Source organism: Maniola hyperantus, chromosome Z, assembly GCF_902806685.2.
Source record: "Maniola hyperantus chromosome Z, iAphHyp1.2, whole genome shotgun sequence".
Taxonomy (NCBI): domain Eukaryota; kingdom Metazoa; phylum Arthropoda; class Insecta; order Lepidoptera; family Nymphalidae; genus Maniola; species Maniola hyperantus.
The window spans coordinates 2,048,537-2,066,037 of NC_048564.1; the positions used below are offsets into that span (position 1 = coordinate 2,048,537).

Consider the following 17,501-nt stretch of genomic DNA (forward strand, 5'->3'; position numbering starts at 1 on the left):
ATGTATAGCCAACTATTAGGTTGTAATTTCATTGATGGCCCAAATTTATATGCCATTTTGGAGATAAGAGAGGCTGTAATATAAATGTCAGAAGACCAGTGACGTTCGTTTGCATTTCTCATGGATTTTTGGACTACCTACTTGAACAACCTAGATTCTTGTAAGCTACCTAAGCTAAAAAGCTAGCAGACAAACAGACAGACAGACATTTATAATATTAAGGATGGATAAACACTTGACGCGTCCTTCTCATATCATAATTAAGCTTTCCATTTTAATTACATGGCGATATGAGATAGTATCTACTCGTGGAGCGAATACAAAATAGTCATAGAAGTAGAATTAGTAAAGATCCCAAACGGATCCATTAAGGCTCAAGTGAGAGCGCGTCGACGACGGACGGCGGGGCGCGCCCTCGTTGTCTGTCATATAACTCACGCGCTAATAGGAGCGGCGCGTCTTGCAACTATTAAATACTTTTACGATAATGTCCGACAAACGAATATTGACGAATAAATTCCAACTTTTTGGAGTTCCGTGTCTTATTACCATCAGACCTGCGCGGTGCGGCGCGGCGGGGTGATTCGCTAACTCACTTTCTAACACTGAATGATAGCCACCGAGCTAATTTTTTAATCCGTTGAAGGTTTTCTACGAAAAAATATTTTAATGTCACCCAGTGAAGCAGCAATGTAAATGTCACTCTAAAGGCCGATGTACATTATTTTCGGCCGCGTACTGTACTTATAGATAGATACCTATAACAAAATGCCTTTCCAACCGACTTCCAAAATGGAGGTGTTTCTCGATTCGTTGGATATTTTTTACTAGATGATACCAGCGTGGATATAGACTTTATCAATCCTGCGGGAACTCTTTGATTTTCCGGGATAAAAACTAGCCTATGAGTCAAGTGATCGGTCAGGGTATAAGGTACCTATCCCCATTACAAATTAAGTGCAGTAGCTTTTGTGTCAAAGAATAACAATCATACACAAATACAAACTTTCACCTAAGTAGGTGTATAATAAGTATTAGTGTGATCAGAAGACAACACGGAACCCATTACGTGGGACATAGAAACCCGCTTAACATATTTCTTTCCAAACAGCCCAAGGCGCCAGTTGCCTCGGTTGCTTCCCAATATTAATAAATGCTAGTTCTGTTTGGTTCTGTTTTTCGGGCTTTTAATTGCTCCGAGCGGGAAAGTAGTAAATTAAACGGTCGGCTTTTAATATTCATGGGGGTTTCAAACAAAATTCTAAACTAATTAAAGTTATCGCGGGTAGAGTCCGATCGGCCCCGGCCGGCTCGGAGCCCCAATTATTTGCATTTCTCGCGGACAGATGTTCCAAGGTTTTATTGACCGGCTCCTGTTAGGCCGGGAACATACATCTTGCCACCCGATCCCACGCGATGGGTTTCGGGTGTTTGTAGTATAAGTCCCACAAATTGCTATTGCGTTGGAACCATGTCTCATTAAAGCGAGGTTTATATTAGCAATAAAACTTGCAGAAGTTGACTTCCGCAAGCTATTTCTACCGTATGTAAACAATCACGTCAAGCTCACTTCCGCAAGTTTTGTAACTTGCCGCAAGTCACAAATGTACATGTACAATATTGCTCGTAGTGTAAACCGTTCTGCAAGTACTTGCGGAATAACTTGCAAGAAGTTCTTGCTAGTCTAAACCTCGCTTGACATCGAAATGACGTCATTTTGTTAAAAAAGGCATCCCTAAAAAAATGGGTCTGAAAAAACTCACTTTCTGCAAAATCCAGTGCCTAGTTGTTAGGTTAACTAAAAGTAGTCAAAACAGTACATACATACATGAAAGATGCTATACTTATACTAACTATATATATACTTATATATATAATATACTTATATATATAGTATAATAATATACTTATACTAACAGGAATTATTCAAATTAAATCAATAATTTTTAAATTAGAACATCATCATCATCAACCCATCGCCGGCTCACTACAGAGCACGGGTCTCCTTTCAGAGTGAGAAGGGATTTGGCCATAGTCTACCACGCTACCTAAATTAGAATATACGCTTTTCGAAAATTTGGACAACTATCCGCACTTTACCCTACGCCTTCCTATACCTTGTTTCTGTATAAGATACAATTAAATTTTATTTCTTGTGGACAGATGTTCTCGTCGTAGTCAAAGTCGAGTTGAAGGTTTTATATTTGAGTGGCCTATTATATCGCACTGATGATACAATACTGTCGTAACTCAAAATATGTCAAATTTGAGATAAGACCATATTCAAACGTAAAATTCAATTCCCTACACGCCAATAATACCGTCGTTAGAATAGTGTAAGAAACAAATAAGATATGGCGCCATGAGTCAGTGTTCATGATTGACCAACTGTCGTGGTACCCTAACCAATATTGCATCATCTTTAGTTACATCTAAATTCGACGAAAAAGGACGTGACACTTTACGGCTTAGACCGCTTTAATTCTAATTGGAACGATATTGTTGAATCAGGTATGTAAAAGTTCACCTGTTAATTCGAGTTAATACATTATAGCTGATTTAAACCTAAATAAATATTTCTAGTTTGTAGGTGTATTTCTAGTTATTACACTATTATCGATTCACAGAAATGAAATTTAAAATAGTATTTTCACTTACGACGTCCTTGTTGGTTTAGAAAGTAATTTTAGACTTAATACTGTTTTGTTGAAACATTTTAAATAGCTTGTTTTTTGTGATAATTTGTTAATATTTAAACAAATACTTATTTGTTAATTACAGCATTTAAAATGACGTATTCGAACATATAAATGTAAAAATGAGAATATTGTCATTTACCGGTTTTTTTTAATAATTTTGAGTTACTACATTGTAGGTGACATACAATATTTAAGGTGTTTTACTCAATTAATATTTGGTTTTTTTTGTAGAATCAGTATGCATTGTGGGCGATTGCTTGTTGATATGGTGATAAAAACAACGTCAACCAATCACCAGAAGAAGAAAAACGATTAACCTATTTTGAAATTGGAAGTCTTAAACTGAATTGAAAGAATTGGGACTGAAATGGAAGTTGCATATAGAAAAAAATACACAGGCTAATCTCTTTACACTTACGCAGTACAAAAAATGAATGTTAAAGTATAACTCATACATTTCTGATTCGTGGTCACTCTCAAAACGAGGGTGACAGCGTTATAGAAAAGCAAGTAAAGTGCTTCCTTTCATCTGGATCAATCTATCTCCCACTAATATTATACCTTAATTCAGACCGCTTAAAAGACAGGACAACCCTATAGAGTCAGTGAAATGACTTATGATAAATTTTTTGACCTTAAATCACTTCAAGAACAGTAGGGTAGTAATTTTAATGTGAGCACGGATAGAAACCAAGTATAATGGCACGACATTAAGATGTTTGTATGTATATTTTTTATTGCACTACAAAAACACAAATAACAGGTTACAAAAAAAGATCTTAAAAAGTAGGTACAAAGATGCTTTGCATTGAAAAGGAACATCCAAGTACTTTTTTCTACAAGACTTCTTACGAAGATAAAAATTACTAAAATGTTTTAGTACGTAGTACATGACGAGCTGGAAACCAAACGTTATTATTTTCTGTTGCTTTGACACCAGCATAAACAATTATATCAAAATATAAAAAAGACACGAAAGAACTGCTCGACAAAAATATGATTCCCAGGACCTATTATGAATCATACTTTCGAGATTTGACTGGTTAATTATTTTAAGTACTTAAATTAAAAATATTACTGCCATTTTGATGCTAATTATTAGTAACAGACTGGTGTATTAAGTATACTATTATTTGTTTTGCCTAGCTCCAATTTAGTGAATACGTACAATTACAGTGCAGTTACAAAAATAGCTGATTATTTAAGTAAAACAATAAATATTTTGATTGGCTCTGTTTTTTTGTATTCAAGACAAATTTTGTTTATTGTTTTCCAAGGTATATTTTGTTATTTTTTGTTGAAATAGGCACAAATTGGTGAAATAACATTTTGGTTATTACTTTTTATAAATAAAAACTGATTATCTGATTGATTTTTCTTGAGTATCTGGTTTTATTTATCAATTTCCAAACCTAAATGTGAAAATTATTATGTTGGAGGGAACTATAAAACTTAAAACTAAATTTTAAAATTGTTGTAACTACAAAATTTTACTCAAAACCATACGGAAAAAGTCACCTATTATTTGTATTAACTCAAAAATTTTCAACAATAACTATACAACTAAAAATAATTACTCTTTCTGAAAACTCTTTTTTCAGAAATACAGTATTAACTCAAAAATTGCGAATTACAGTTACTACTTGTAATTTTTAAAATAATTGATAAAAGATAATTGCGTTAATTTTATTTATAAACCTTATAAAGTATTTACTTTTTTATTATCTATAACAGGAAGTGAATAATCAGTTTTTCGTCGATTCTGAAAAAAGTCATTTTTTGAGTTACGACAGTATTGTATTATTAGTGCGATATTACAGTTCTATGGCAGCAAATCTTGGGCAATAGATTTTTTATAACTATCAACCGCAAACTCGTCGAATGGGAGTTTATGACTAATAGACATCCAGCCGCACTCATAGTCGCTAATCGTTAGGTACTTAAGATTGAGTTAAAACGAGACAGATTTATGTGAGAGATATAGCTCTGTCTCGTTTTAACTAAACTTAGGTAACGATTTAGAGACTCTGAGTGCGGCAGTAAGACTTATAATATATTACCAACTTCGTATGGACAGGGTTATTGAACAAACAAAATAGCACCGACTCATTGGTGCTTATGCACCAATGCAACCTCAGTGACGTCTGGATTTCAAACGGGTCGTTCATTAGTATTTAAGAGGTGGCGCAGATTTATTTGGTTTCTAAACCGTGAAAAATTTTGTTTGCTTGACCATAATATCTTGTCATTTATATCAATGCTAATAGATGCATCTCTAGATAGGGTAGGGTACCTTTATAACACTCAATATCATTCAATAAATAAAGAAATGTACAAAATCAAAATCATCATCATGATCAACCCATCGCCGGCCCACTACTGAGCACATTCTCCAATCAGAATGAGAAGGGGTTAGGCCATAGCCCGCCAGACTGATCAAGTGCGGGTTGGCAGACTTCACATGCCTTTAATAACATTACGGCGGACTCTCAGGCGTGCAGGTTTCCTCACTATGTTTTCCTTCATCGATAAAGCAAGTGGTTTTTTTAAAATTATACCTATATATAGAAAAATACTACCGCATAGCTACAGTCAGACCTGAGATATCTTTAAACTGGCCCGAGGTACAAGCTAGCAAATATGCGTACAGTAGGTACGTTACCGAAAGTATTAAGTAATGTATTGGACCTTTAGAATGACATTTCGGCTTTGTAGAGCGTTGTCTCTGTCACTCATACCTACATGACGTTTTGTCGGTCTCAACGACAGGGACAACACTCTACAAATCTGCTATATCATTCTAAAGGTCGATGTACATTACTTTCGGCCGCGTTAGTACACACTAGCACTACTCTACCTATCCCACACATTTTTTTTCTCAGAAAATAAAGCACGTCTAGTGGCAGTGGGATCTCGGCATTATAATCGAATTATCTCACATTATTGGATAGAATTCTTGCTAATTTTATACGATTATTTAAAGGTTATGAAAAAAAAAGATGTACCGGCAGGTGTGAATAGCTTATAGCGATGAGATAATTAGTGATGTGCTGATGATTTAATCGATAAAATATTATTTAAGACTAGCTTATGCTCGCAACTTCGTTCACGTGGACTAAACAAATTTCAAACCCCTATTTCACCACCTTGGTGATTGAATTTTCAAAAATCCTTTCTTAGCGGACGCCTGCGGCGTAATAAGTAGCTACTTATCTGCATGCCAAATTTCAGCCAGATCCATCCAGTAGTTTGAGCTGTGCGTTCAGCGTTGATAGATCAGTCACCCAGTCAGTCACCTTTTCCTTTTATATATTTAGATAAAAAATCAATCCCGTATTTGGGTACTTCACAGGTAGGTACAGTGTCTCTTGGAATCCGAATCAAAAAGCTGCCATTTATGTCTGTCTGTATACCTATTGCGCCACTGTGCGACAACCATCTCTACCAAATGCAAGTCTTTACAAATTTTAAGTTAACTAAATAAAAAACAGTTAAAAACGAAAAACCCGACTCTGCATAAATACCAAAAAGTAATAATAATTACTTCGACTCCTACGTCTACCACGCTGACCACGGAGAACCACGGAGAAAAATAAGATTTTTGTGTTGATTCGGATTGGCTATGCTGCGTAGGCCCTGCTGGCCGCTACAGCGTCATGGGGGGGGGGGGGGGGGGGAGCTCCGCCTGGGGGTGAGACCTAGTGAGACCTAATCTCCTGTGAGGCTGTGACGTTGGGATGGGCGGATTGGTTGGACTACTGGTTAGTCCGTACGCCCCCGAGGCCGTGGCGTTAGTCCACGTCCGGGTGACGTTAGAAATCGAGGACCTCGTCTTCGCCGGCGAAGACGCTGTAGAAAAAAAAGATATTATTGAGTCGCGTTTTATACATTTAGATATGTCTATATCGACAACAGCCACACCAGCCAACACTAGCAGCGTCGGTGTCACACGCCGCGGGGCGCCGCTCGTGCCCGCCCCACCTGCCCGCGCCGCAGCACCTATTTGCGCGTAAAACCTCCCATTGTCTACACAAACATACCTACAATTGTTTGTTAGCCCGACCAAGCCCCCGCTGGCAGGGACAAGGGAATCCCGACACGGTGGTCGATGAATTGATGATCGTTTTAATATTCACGGATATGTGAACATTTTTTAGTGTTCACAACATCAATGTATGAGCACTCTAAAGTCAAAAAGTTGTTCATCAACTGATCATTGCAAAATTGATTTGATCGAGTCGGCTGTACGTTCTGCAGAAGTTTAACTTGTGTTTTTAGTAAGCAATACTAGTGATTCACCACGAACTGAGACCATCTTTCACATAAGATAGTTTTAACTAGGTAGGTATATATTGGGGCCGATCCTCTTATACACAATCTCTAAACTAAACTAAAATAACAGGTCTTAAATTTTAGATTAGATGCAAAAAAAAGCTACAGAGTTATTGGCGATGGTTGAATTTTGCTATAATCAAACAGCGCTATCTATTAACATGAAATTGTGAAGTTATGACATTATTGTGAAGTTATGGGGTTGTAAGAGAAGCTGGAAGAAATTTCTAAGTATTACCTAGGTAGGTAATAGCTTCAAGGTTCATTATTAGTTCGTAACAATATAGTATTACTAGATGTTGCCCACGACTTCGTCCGCGTGGATTTAGGTATTTTAAAAATCCCGTGGACACTCTTTAATTTACCGGGATAATAAGTAGCCTATGTCCTCCCCCGGGCTGCAAGCTACTTATTGCTGTACCTTTCGTCTGAAAATCGGCTGAATGGATGGGCCGTGAAAGGCTAGCAGACTGACAGACAGACACACTTTCGCATTTATAATATTAGTATGGAATGGATGTACAAAAATAATAAAAATTAAAAAAACATAACTGTATAGGAACAAAACAATCAAATCCCAATCTTTTTACTAAGCGGGTTAAGAATTAAATTTAAATATTTATAATATAAGTAGTTTATTGACAACTATAATTTTAACAAACCGATATTGCCGTCAGTCTTGAGATAATTTATGAACGCATCGCCCGTTAACGCATCAAAAAGACATAAATTTCGATGTCGGACAATTAAAATGTTTGCATTTTTACATTGTATTTTGAATTATTCGTAACAATTTGGCGATACGAAGACTCTATCCACAGTTTACGACAGCTATGAAACTTGTTACAAAATGACGAATCATCATCATGATCAACCCATCACCGGCTCACTACAGAGCACGGGTCTCCTCTCAGAGTGAGAAGGGTTCTGGCAATCCACCACGCTGGCCATGTGCAGATTGGTAGACTTCACACACCTTTGAGAACATTATGGAGAACTCTCAGACATGCAGGTTTCCTCATGATGTTTTCCTTCACCGTTAAAGCATCACTTGCTTTATTTAAATAATTAAAACGCACATAACTCCGAAAAGTTAGAGGTGCATGCCCGGGATCGAACTCCCGACCTCCGTTTGGAAGGCGGACGTCCTAACCACTAGGCTATCACAGCTCAAATGACGAATACTATTGTTTTAATATTTTTTGTGACTAATGTTATCAAAACTATCTACAAGTTGTTAGGTATATCACAACATACTTATTGCATGCTAATAGGCAGAATTTTGCATTTACAATATGGATATAATGATTCCAATTATTGTAACTCAGCTCAGTCTCATGGAAACCACTAGCGTATAGGTGATGTACCTAACCTTGCAAGCGAAGTGTTACTTACAAATAATAAGTTATTAAGTATTGGGGCTGATTCTCTAGTACACAATCTCTAAACTAAACTAAATTAACAGGTCTAAATCTAGTGCTTTCCTTTTCCGCAAGCAACATTATGAAAGGGATATAGCAATAGATTTAGACGTGATATTTTAGTTTAGTTTAAGAGATTGTGTACAAAGGAATTAGCCACATTATTGACTGCTCATTTTACGACTCTAAGTTCAGTGACTGATGTTATATCTCTACACAACTATAACGGTTTGTTTGATTAACATTTTATTGCACACCAAATCGTGACATTGAAGTTTTAATTCCAGTTGAGCGCGATAGTTTATAGTTAAGCGTTTATCACAGGTTTATATAGAGCAAAGAAATATGTCCGATCTACGAACATTCTCACGACATATCACGATATACTTACCTACTCAATTAACACAATAGAAAACGGCAAGCGGCGCAAATATGCCTCTTTCATCGAGAGTTACATTTTTGTTCCGTTTGCCGTGTAGACCCTGGGCCATAAAGTCTTAGTACAAAAAAAAATACGAGACATTTCACTGCGATTATAATAGCCTCATCTGGAGCCAGAAGGGCTGGCACATTTTTTGCGCAACGGATCAGCCTGGCTGTCCAGCGCGGAAATGCAGCCAATATTTTTTGGCACACATCGGACATGATTTGTATAGTAATTAGATAAGGCTTTATTGTAATATTTTCATATAATTTGTTGTAAAAACAAAACAAGATAAAGTTGAAAACTAATACCCTTATAGTAGGAGACAGGTTGAGATGGCGATCGGGGTATAAAGCGGGGGTACGCCCCGCATACCCGCACGTCACCTGCGCTATCCCACACCGGGTTCATGGGGAGCCTGTGCGGGTGTGAGGGGCGTCCTCACACCGATTGCCATCATGACCTGTCGCTTAGGTACTATTAACTTTACATACCTACTTCTCTTAATAAACGCTGAAATATTATATTGAAATTGTTTTTCATTTCGGTATATAACATATTGTAATATACCTACCTACCTACCTACGCATTTTGAGAAAAGTCGAATGGTACCTGAAAATGTTGTCAATGGAAAATCCCTGGCTAGTAGTAGATAAAAATAGGTGGGTATACCTACCTATATAAATACAGTAAAAAAACATGCAACGTGTTTTCCTTACGCCGCCATACCCGCCATTTTATCCTTTATTTTATTAACCGACTTCAAAAAAAGGAGGAGGTTCTCAATTCGTCGGAATCTTTTTTTAAAAAGTGTTTAGCCTATCAAGAATGTTTGATGTAGGTAACTTTTACACCAGAACTCATAGTCAAGGTACACATACAACATTATAAAGCTTGAATATGACACGTCATGTCATTTGAATCGTCCTCTAAAGAAGCGCCTATCTTAATAAGTGAATTCCAGTGTTAAAAGTTTATTGCACCTTCCTAAATAAGACGTCCTAAATGGTATAGTTATCGTCAAACTATCCAATTTTGCCACACAATGATACTTTGCCCAAAAAACCTTTTAGGTACCTATACCTAAGCAAATTCGCTATGTAATATTTTTTTATTTTTTTATTTTTCATGTACCAAAATTGTAGTTACAAAGTAATAATAAATTAAGTTACATTGGAAATGCTTATCTCTAAACAGAGATTTCTTCCAGCTTCCCATTCAAGGTTGTGAGTAAGGCGTATCAAGAAGTGGAATAGGTATACGGTATTTTTGTTGATAAATGAACATTTAAACCTAAATATGTTAGATTTTTTTTTTTTTTTTTTAATAGATATAGCGAGCAAGCGAGCAGGCGGGTCACCTGATGTTAAGTGATTACCGCCGCCCATGAACATTTGCAGCACCAGAGGAGCCGCCGATGCGTTGCCGGCCTTTTAGGAATTTGTTGGTCCGCCCCTTGAATAACCCCATGTTATAATCTAGTGGGAACACCGCCGATGGGAGTTGGTTCCACAGTTTGCACGTGCGTGGAAAGAAGGATCTGGCGCAGCGGACGGTCGAAGTGCACCAGACACCCAGATGGTGAGGGTGAAATTCCTTACGGATCTAATACCCTTACGGATCCTTCCTAATTTAATTTTTGAGTCATGGTATTTTTCACCTACCTACTTATTTTTAAGAGTTATATATTTGTATGAAAAATCGATGTGGGCAATATTTAGTCCGGATTACTTTGCCCGATATCAAAATCGAACAAATTTTGGTTTAAATGTTAATTTAAATTAAAAAAATACATAGCGAATTTGCTTATAAATTGCTTTTTGGGCAAAGTATCATTGAATGGCAAAGTTGGCTAGTATGACGGTAACTATATCATTTAGGACGTCTTATTTAGGAAGGTGGAATAAGCCCTTATGTCTGGTCTAAGTTCCCGAATTTCCATAGACAAAAAACTGAGTAGATCCACTTTCCCAGTCAAAAAACAATAATAGCTCTCTCGGCCGTTCTTTTTGTTTCCAATATGCAATAAATAGGGTAATAACGGCGCGGCGCGCCGGGGGGCGCAACATGGCGCCTAATTGTTTGTAATTAGCGGCGCGGCGGCCTGACCCGACGGATCGTGTTTATTGGCTGTTTATTGCTTAATACCTTATACCTTATGAGGCCGGTTGAGGAGTCTATTTTATAGAAACACGGGGTGAGATTCTGAGAATGGCCAGCTAGCTTTTTTTCCATTATCAATCACACCTGATGGAAAGTGATGATGCGGCCTAAGATGGGACCCGTTTACCTAGAAGATGCCTATTCACTCTTGTTTTAAAGATACTGGGTTGTATACGGTATACGGGTTGTAATTGGTAGGAAACACATATCGTGGAAGAGTATTCCAAACCTTAGCCATACGAATGAGGAATGATGACGCAAAACGTTTCGTGCGTGTAGATGGGATGTCGACGACATAAGGAAGGAAACTCGCCCGACGTCTTGCGGTTGCGGTAACAAAATGGTATGATAAAACTAAAGTCTGACGGCTACATTGCCGTTCTTTACTTACCTAACTGAAAAGCCGCTAAGTTTTGAGGAAACCTGCATGCCTGAGAGTTGTCCATAACGTTCTCAAAGGTGTGTGAAGTCTACCAATCCGCACATGCCAGCGTGGTGGACTATGGCCAAAACCCTCACTCTGAGAAGAGACCCGCGTGCTCTGTAGTGAGCCGGCGATGGGTTGATCATGATGATTAGCCAAGTTTATCATGCTGACTAATATTCCCCTTTCCCCTCCAATTAAGCGTAAAGCTTGTGCTAGGAGTAGGTACCTACGACAATAGTGCAACGCGTGGGGTTTGAACGGGTGACCTTTCTGGTTTCAGTCCGCTCCTTTAACCGTTGAGCTATCGAGGCTCAAAAGTAAGTGCAATAAATAATTTTTGAGTTATTCGTCTTCGTCCACTTAGGGCCGGTTGTTTCAACAAATTTTGACGGACACGTAACCTTTAAATATGGCGCTAACGAACGTAAGAAAAGAAAAAGCGTTGATTCAGCATCTATTAGCGCTAACGTTCGTTAAAAAGTTACGTTTACGTTAACCAGTGCTGGCGCCATTGGTGATCGTCAAATCAGTTCGTAACTTCATACTTCTTACAAACGGAATATTTTATTTACAAATTTTAATGGAATCAATTGAATTCAATGCTTTTAATGGTAGTTTTTTTGAGGATGAAAGAGAATTTTTAAAAAAGAAAAAGTGTTTAAAATGCGAAGTAGCATTATCAATCTACACTAATATTATAAAGAGGAAAACTTTGTTTGTTTGTTTGTTTGTTTGTTTGTTTGTTTGTTTGTTTGTTTGTTTGTTTGTTTGGTTGTACTGAATAGGCTCAAAAACTACTGGACCGATTTTAAAAATTCTTTCACCATTCGAAAGCTACATTATCCACGAGTAACATAGGCTATATTTTATTTTGGAAAAAAATAGGGTTCCGTAAGATATTTGGGTTTTTTCGGACACAAGGTGTAAAAAATCAACCAGAAAAGTTACTTATTTTGCGTACGCTGCCTAAACTATAAAAGATAGAACCATAAAATGTTCTAATTAATTGTAGATCTTATAAATATCTACAAAAAAGTCCGCGACACACTATACCCATCTATGTCGAGTGAGGCACAGCAACCATTTTTTTATTTAAAAATCTTGAATTTTTTTTGGACTACATTTAAACGCGTTTATTTTACTCATGCTATTAATCCTTATCAAAATAAATGATTTCATCACTAAGAACAGTTTATGGAGATAATATTTGGTCTTTGAATGATTAAAATTGGACGTTTGGTTTTGAAGTTATGGCGAAATTAAAATATTGCGATTTCTGCTGCACGGCCCGTTGTTATTATATAAAGAGGTAATGTCGTTAAGTTTGTTTGTAGGGGGTAATCTTTAGAACTACTGAACCGATTTTAAAAATTCTTTCACCAGTAGAAAGCTACATTATTCCTGAGTGACATAGGCTATACGGGATCTTTAAAAACCTAAATCTACGCGGGCGAAGCCGCGGGGATCAGCTAGTAACTATATAATTGAATATAAAATGAAATAAAGAAGGATACGGAAAAGTAAGTTAATTTTTAGGGTTAGTTTCGTAACCAGAATAACAATGACGAACAGTTTTTTGTACAACGAAGCAACGCTCTTAAATTAACAGATGTTAAAATTTGTCTACGTCTGTTAAATTTTAACGAACGTATCTTACGAAGACCAATGGTTTGAAACAACCGGCCCTTAGACTCAATTCAAACGTCATGATGACGTCCACGCGCCATTTTAACGCTATGAGTCAACTGTAACCTAAAAAGTACGGTTCATCTTCAAAATAAGGACTAAAATACTTACTTTTGACATGAAATTTGACACATCAAGTTAAAATGGCGCGTGAGAAGTCATTTTTTACGCATTAGGTATAACTCCGTACACAATTTTGGCAGATTACCTACTTATCGGGTAAAACGTAGTGATTATATCTATAGGTACTCTTTGCTATCGGGTCACATGTAACTTTTTTAAAGAGCGTAGCAAAACCAATAATTAATCTATGAAATCTACTATCTATTTTGATAACTGATAAACCGTGTAAAAGATGTAATATACAAGTACGCACTCAAAAGTAATGTACATCTACCTTTAGAAGGAGATAGCAGATTTTTAGAGCACTGTTTCCGACCGACAAAACGTCATATACTTAGAGTGATAGAAACAACGGTCTACAAAGCCGAAATGTCAGTCTAAAGGCCGATGTTTTTTTTTAATTTATTTATTCTTAGGGCCGATTCTCTTGCACACAATCTCTAATCTAAACTATATTAACAGGTCTAAATCTAGTGCTATCCTTTTCTGCAAGCAACTTCATGAAAGGGATAGCAATAGATTTAGACGAGTCATTTTAGTTTAGTTTAGAGATTGTGTACAATGGAATTAGCCACATTAATTGTACAGGTTTCTTACATTTCTATCTCGCCAAACTGGTGAGCCAGTTTACATGTACTTACCTACATTACTTTCGGCCGTGTACTGTACCTTCCTACCTGCCTACCTATATTTTGCTCTATAATTTAAATAACTGATTGGTCCTCTATCAGAACGTAGTAAGAATTTTCTTGGAAATGATCAATATTTTACTTCTATAAGTGCCGGTGATGTAATAGTTAACCTATTATCTGAATCTCTATAAAGTCTCGGCTAATTAATTTTTGGTCTTATTCGATAACATTACGTTTTTATAACGCCGGCCGGCGCCTCGTATCATTATATATTTTTATAGTCTATGGATATTATGATCTGAGAGGTGGTGGTAATATGTGACGACCTACTTCATAAGCATGCAATCAATTTAAAGCCACAACTTCGAACAGTGCGTGTTGCCAGTGATGAAATATGGACCCGAGACATGGTCGCTAACTGTGGGCCTCATAAGAAAGCTCAGAGTCACTCAGCGGGTAATAAAGAGAGAGAATGCTTGGAGTTTCTCTACGTGATCAAATAAAAAATGAGGAGATCCGCAGGAGAACTAGAGTAACCGACATAGCTCAACGCGTTGCTAAGATGAAGACGTGGCAATAGGCAGGGCACATAGTTCGTAAAACTGATAGACGTTGGGGTCCCAATGTGCTGGAATGCGGAAGATGCAGTGTTGGAAGACCCCCCACTAGGTAGACGGACGATATCAGATGAGTCGTAGGTATAGCTGCTGGATTCAGGCGGCGCAAGACCGTGGCGTGTGGAAGTCTCTACAAAAGAACCATGCCCAGCATTGAACGTCTATCGGTTGATGATGATGATAATGATGATCCCATAATGTATGACCTACTAGGTGATAATCATAACTCATTCTTCTTTGTCGTTATGCTCTTGACAGAGCGGTCGTGTTTGTCACTTTATTGCTGTGGCACGCTTAACATTGCGTCTCCATTCCTTTCTGATGCTGCAATCCATTTGCACTCATATAAGGGGACGTCCATCGCAACCCTCACTTGGTCTGCCCCTCTCTTGGGCAATCTATCATGTGCTTTGGTCCCCTGTACTCTTTCTTCTACCAGGTAGATGTTCAATGTCATCGTCGCGTCTAGATAGGTACCTATATATGACCAAAAAGAATGCAAACATTACAACTCATACTTCGTTAAGAACCCCACTAGCTCCTGCACTATTTTGATATACTCGTAGCTATTTCATACTAATGCTTCTAACATTAAAGTCCGTGTCGAATCGAGATGAGATTTTTATAGAATGGCTACGTAATACACCCGCTCGGGCGCGGTTTTCACAAAGGATGCTCAACGGCAATTGTAATTTTATTATTTGTAGGGTATTCTGTGGATATCTAATCTGATATTATAATTGGGTTTGACAGTTTGTATACTGACTTTTTATGTTTAAAACTAAAAATGTTGCTTATATTATCTTAATAGGTAGGTATCTAAGTATAATAGGTAGGTGGTAGATGCATCCGACGATTCAAAAGTGCTTGTGAAAGTCTACTTGAATAAAAAGTATTTTTATTTTATTTATTTATTTATTTAGGTATCTACCTAAATTGTTTCCTTTAGTGTAGTGTACCTAGATACCTAATTTGGGATATCTTCTCATGTGGTTAACACACCTAGGTATTTGAGTAGGGTTGCCAGGCGTCTGGATCAAGCCGGACATAGGTAGGCTTTTTGATTACGTGTCCGGCCAAAATAAACGGTGTCCGGCTTGTCCGGCTTTTGTTGGGCTTTTTACATTTCGCAAACGAGCGTTTATGAAACGAGCGAGAATTCCTTAATTTTCCGGGATAAAAAGTAGCTTGTGTCCTTCCCCGGGATGTAAGCTAACTCTGTACCAAATTCCATCAAAATCGGTTAAGCTGTTGGGCCGTGAAAAGCTAGCAGACAGACAGACACACTTTCGCATTTATAATATTAGTATGGATAATGCGTAAAAAATGACTCCTCACGCGCCATTTTAACTATCATGTCAAAAGTACGGTTCACCTTTAAAATTAGGACTAAAATCGTACTTTTGACACAAAAAGTTAAAATGGCGCTTTAGGAGTCATTTTTACGGACGGAGTGTTTTGTTTTGTACAAAGGCAAACACAGTGTATGGAGTTCAGTGCAGACGTAAACTCAACGTTCCGCTTTACATTGACGTGTGACGTAGCACATATACAAACACAACATACACACACGAACATACACGATGACGTCACTAGCCCCGCCCAGCCCCGCCCGCTGTCTGCGCCCGGGTACCCTCTTTAACCAACCCACACCCAAAAGTAAACTCTATCTTGAAACCATTTCAGTTCAAAATTGTATATCACTTACTCTGCAGCCGGTAATACTCAGGCAATTCGGATAGTAGATCTTTTTGAAATGTTGTCTTGAATGTGCTAGGGTAGGAAATCTCTTTGGACAAGAATGCAGTATTTTAGTAAGATTTGCTTGTTTAACTTATGTTTTCATGCAGGCTGTGGTTTGTACAGAAATGCGGTTGCTAAAATATGTAGAGCATGACATTATGAAGTGCATAAGTTCAAGTTGAATATATTTTACCCTTTTTAGGGTTCCGTACCTTAAAAGGAGAAACGGAAACCTTATAGGATCACTTTGTTGTCTGTCTGTCTGTCAAGAAACCTACAGGGTACTTCCCGTTGACCTAGAATCATGAAATTTGGCAGGAAGGTGGGTCTTATAGCTGGCATTAGGGGAAAAAAATCTGAAAACCGTGAATTTGTGGTTACATCACACAAAAAAAATTGTGGTCATAAACTAATTCTAATTAGTAGGTATTTTCAATTTTCGAAGTAAGATACTTAACTATATCAAGTGGGGTATCATATGAAAGGTCTTCATCTGTGCATTCTAAAACTGATTTTTATTTATTTTTATGCATCATAGTTTTTGAGTTATCATTCAAAATGTCAAAAAAATACGACTGAATTACGGAACCCTCGTTGCGCGAGCCTGACACGCACCTGGCCGGTTTTTGAAAGTGTCTTAATTTGATCCTAAAATGATAATAAACTACTTACTTACCAAAAAATTTACAAAATATTTATTCAATCGATAAGTGCAATAAAAATGCATATTTTTGCATTTCAAATTTCACCAATAAAACGCTACCCGCCATCTTTTTAGGTTCATAAGCTTTTATGACGTCACACGGATTGGTGCTTAGTGAAATAAGTACCTACATTACAACTTGAATCCATGTGACGTCACAATCGGAATTAGGAAACATGACGGCAACGGTATCATGCGTTTTTAGGTACCTACCTATACCTATTTGCAGAACAGATAAAAGAAGTGAAATATTCAAAATGAATTATAAAATTCATTATTAAAAACTGAAACTAACATTTTTCGATTGCTTATTGCTAATATGTACGTTACTATCTTGTTTATATAGATATTTTTAGTTTGTTTTTTTCGCATGGTGTAAAATACCGTATTAGGTATGCTCTACTTTTTTGAGTTCCGTACTCGAAAGGTGGGAATGGGACCTTATTGCTAAGCCTCCAATGTCCGTCCGTCGTCTACGTCTGACTGTCTGATTTGTCGTGTAGGCTGGTAAGCACCAGGGATTATTAAAAT

At 37.3% G+C, this 17,501-nt stretch overlaps 1 protein-coding gene and 1 long non-coding RNA gene across 2 annotated transcripts in view; both read left to right on the plus strand.

Moving 5' to 3' along the window:
• Positions 1–17,501, plus strand: part of Awh (LIM/homeobox protein arrowhead) — a 74,831-nt gene that overhangs the window by 17,174 nt on the left and 40,156 nt on the right. The window lies entirely within an intron of this gene.
• Positions 2,224–4,081, plus strand: LOC138404557 (uncharacterized). The gene is made up of 2 exons (XR_011238450.1): positions 2,224–2,511; positions 2,931–4,081. It is a non-coding gene; the product is annotated as an uncharacterized lncRNA (long non-coding RNA).